The sequence below is a fragment of the Malania oleifera genome, chromosome 2, assembly GCF_029873635.1.
Source record: "Malania oleifera isolate guangnan ecotype guangnan chromosome 2, ASM2987363v1, whole genome shotgun sequence".
Lineage (NCBI taxonomy): Eukaryota > Viridiplantae > Streptophyta > Magnoliopsida > Santalales > Ximeniaceae > Malania > Malania oleifera.
Window position 1 is genome coordinate 48,487,664 of NC_080418.1, and position 4,581 is coordinate 48,492,244.

The window sequence follows — 4,581 nt, forward strand, 5'->3', positions numbered from 1 at the left end:
AGCACTACCTACATGGGGTGCATCCATCTACTTTGCTGTCGTGGTTCTAAATGCATGATACGACACTAAAGTCACCTTGAAGAGTTATAAAATTAAGAAATTGCAGATTTTTGTATGGACTTTCTTAGAATTATATAATAAAAATTTAAAGCTTTAAGAATGAGTGTGGGGGGGAACTAATTACTCCTGATGTAGATGAAGTAATTTATTCATGCTACTATATAGAAATATCATATAATAAAATACTAATTCAGAGCAAGAAAGTATATCCACTTTTGTGATTTGAAGTATGTGAATAATTAATATGGTGTGATATTACACATAGAAAACTGTTTTCATCCTTTCAAACAATAAAAAGGGAAGATGGAGTGAGTCCTAAATGAGAAAAAAGGTTTGGTGTTGGCTATAGGGCCTTTTTGTATTACTATAAAGTAAAATTGTAAAAGTGGATACTAAAAGAAAGTAGCATGTATGATTATATTTGTAAAACTAAAACAAATTAGGAATCCAATTAAACGCTAGGTATTCAATTTTTCCTTTAGATCAAATAAAAATTAATTTTCATGTCGTCCATCAATCATCGTGCATGAAATTTTTCATCATCAAATACTAAAGAATTTAAAAGTGCAACTATTAAACATTAATAAATCAAACATTTGAAATAAATTTAAAATTGAATCGATTAAGATGTATGATTAGGATAATAAAATATATAAAAGAGTACAAATCAATAGATATTATAATAAAAATAAGAATTACTTCCATCTCAAAAAAGGAATTACTTAATAATTATATTTTTAAACTCATTGTTTCATAGTCCTAGTGCATATGAAGGTTGAAAAATGGTGACAATATTTTTTAGAGATTTTTTCTTATATTTTCAAGTTCCAAAAACTTTACACATATTTTAATTTATACTTAATTTAAACTTGAATTTTTTTTATTTTAATTGAAAATATAAAAATAATTAATTTATTCACAAAAATTATTTTAATTAAGCCTTAAAGTATTATACTAATAGATTATTATTATTATAATAAGCATAAATGTGATATTTTTATTTTATATTATTTTCACAACAATCAAAAGGCGACAACAAAAATTAAGCTAACAAGGCAAATTAATTCATTAACAAAAACTTATTTTATTGGTGTAACAATGATAGTTATAGAAAATATGCACTATAAACAAATAGTTGTAAGAAAAACCATATCTAGATCAAAAGAAAAAAAAAAAAAGAGATTTTTTAATCATTCCTTAATCTCTCTTTTCATCATGTAAAATTTTTAGGTTTGTCAAGTATCATTTATCAAGTACATCATTGGCGTCCATTTAGTGGATTCCGTGAAACCTAGCAAATGTATAATGGTGATGTTCTTATACATGTGCGCCCAATAAATTGAAGAATTTCTCCTGTTTTAATTTTTTGGTTACCGGATCGACTACCTATTTCTCTAATTCATTTACTTTTCTTCAGTTCTTGGTGATTATAAAGTTGTTTTTATTGGCCCTCCCATAGTAAACTACCCCCAACCCCTCTTCTACCCATATTTTGGAAATCTCCCTCTCTTTCTAAAATTGGGAAGAATCCCTACTTAGGGGAATATTTGAACACCTAGGTCTTCCCCAAAGAGGCCAAAATGTGAATGATCGACCGAGCCAAAACATAGGTTTATGCTGAAGTGTTAAATTTAGTGATTCAAATAAATTGTAATTTAATATTTTTCAAATACAATAATTTTATTTAAAAAATAAAAAAAATTATTTCATTATGATTCTATTTTAAATTATTATTATTTATTTATGAGTAAAAATCCTTCTAAGCTTAAAAACATGTAAACATAGTCTATTGCTTAGGAGGATGGATTTCGAGTCTTGACTTTAAATTTGTGAGAATTTAAAATTTAAATATAATTTTATATTAAATTTTATTCAAATCTGCACAAATCAAAATAGAAAGTTTACAATGTAAACTCTAAAAGATAAAAGAATAATGTATTTGAGCTTGGACGATGTCCTTCTTTAATCCTAGAAGTTGGGAAAAGAAGAAAAAAGAAAATACATATGATCATGAGCTCACCTTACATCATAAAAAAGAGAAAAGGCAAAAAGAGATTTGGGGTTCAACTTCAACGGCTTTGTCAAATTGTCACCGACCCAATTTCCCATTCCCCGCCTCGTGGATACTAGGAAATATGTTTCCTGTTGGAGGAAATTTACTAGGAAGTTCATTTCTCTCGCGAACGCAATTGACCAACCTCTCCATGTGGGAATTAAATTCTCTTAAATGAACCTCAAATTGCAGAAAAGATTACCAGAGCTTTATAGCTTTTAGGATTTAAAAAATATTAAGGAAAGAAAAAATATATTAAGAAATCTACATTTTTACATTTGGCTATCGAAGAAAGTAAAAAAATATATCAAATTCAAGAGAAATTATACAAGATTCCTCTCCTTTCACGTGTCTGTGCTTATTTCCTAAATTATACATGTATTAAAAATGGGTTCCCCTCTTTATACGTTCGATATTAATAAATATTAGACTAATTTGTCACATGTCTAACATCTAATAGGCATGTGCACAGACACGTGGAGGGGGAGGTTCTCCATTTTATCATATAAAATAAATTTTCAATTTTATTAGAATTTAATATAGAAGGAAATACAATGAAAACTGAGTTTCCTCCTTATTTTTTGTTATGTTTTTGTGACTCATATACTTGACAAATTGAATAAACAAGGAAGAAGACAGTGGAAAATCACATATGCTGAGGAGTAGTAAGGAAACAGTTGACTATTTGGCCCAAACAATGGACTATTTGACTCCAGAATTCAGACAATTTATATTCTATTTGAAATAGTCGACTATTTGGCCCAAACAGTCGATGATTTGACTTGGGGCAATGAGGCTGATTTCAAATTTTGAATGTCAACGTTAATGTGGTTGGGTGTTTGGAGGGAAACCTCAAAAGTGTTTATAAATATACCATTATGGGTATATTTTGAGAGAGGAAGATCATTGTAAAAGTGATTGTAATGTATGTTATTTGACACTTACATAGTGAAAATTTTCTAATTGCTCCCATAGATGTAGGCTTTTCCAAACCACTTAAATCTTTGCATTGTTGTTTTTACTTTCAGATATACTGTATGTGTGTATTCCATATTTGTTCTTCATAAGTGGTTGCACTTAATTTTCGATCTGCAAGTACGAGTTCATTCACAACAATTGGTATTAGAGCGTTGTTGTTATGGCATCGGGCACTTGATTTGCGAAATTTGATGCTGTCAAATTTGATGGAATCAGAAACTTCAGTTTGTGGTAAAGGAGAGTGAAAGATTTGTTTGTGCAGAAAGGGATGATTAAAGCCTTGTATGGTGTTTAACCGGAAGGTATAGATGAGGCTAATTGGAAAGAATTACAAGAAAAGGTTGTTGCTACAATACGATTGTGTTTGGCCGACGAAGTGCTTTATCATGTCATGGAGGAAGATTCTCCAACGACTATTTGACAAAAGTTTGAAAGTCGGTACATGTTTAAATTCCTTACTAACAAATTATTTCTTAAGCATCGTCTTTATTGGCTTAAGATGATGGATGGTTCAAACTTGAATCAACACATCAACGCATTTAATCAAATCATAAGTGATTTAATGCAGGTTGATATGAAATTTGAAGAGGATGATAAGGTGTTGATTATATTGAATTCCTTACCAGCGACTCACACATATGAGAACCTAGTTACCACTCTTACATGGGGGAAAGAGACCCTAAACTTGGAAGAGGTGACAAGTGCGTTGTTGGGGTTTCATCAAAGGATAAAAGTTTGCGATGAAAATTCACACGGAGAAGGACTTTTGGTGAAAGGGAACCATGATCGTGAGTGTAGACACCCTAATTTTTACCAGTGGCTTCTAAGAAGGCCCAGCGTAATAAAAATAGACCTTAAGTCTTGAATAAAGCCCTTTTTCAAAATTAAGCCCCTTGAGTCCTGAGTTTTTAAAGTTGAGTCCTAATACGGTTATCTTAGTGTTGTCCTTTAATTTCAAAATTGATTTTCTTTATAATAAGTCCAAGAATAAGTCCTATTTTCAAAGATTTTAATTTTAATTTTAAAAAAATCAAAATTTTCTAACTTTTTAGTTAAGTTCCTTAATTTAGTCCTTTAAACCTGTTCAGTTAAAAATTGAGTGTTTCAATAGCTAGAGTCTGTGAATTTTTTGCCTTTAAAATGTTTGAACTAGGTTTTTAGATTTTAAATTAAGTTCTTCAAATTTTGATTTAAGTCTTTCAATTATAAGATTAGGCCTCTTAATTTTAAATCGGGTATTTAGTCGTGTTTTAAGGTCATGTTTTACTAACCGGTTGCTTCTTAGGGGGAGTTGGCCAATTGTGATAGTTGTTTCTTGGACAAATTTCAAACATAAATCACATTTATTGAAAGGGGAGAGGGACACGTGCCCCAACTGCAATATAGGGAACACACGTGAAAGGTACATGTAGTAAATGAAAAAAAATACAAAATATAGAAAATGAAGTGATTACGTGTCTAAATTGCATAATTAGATGTTTAAAATCATG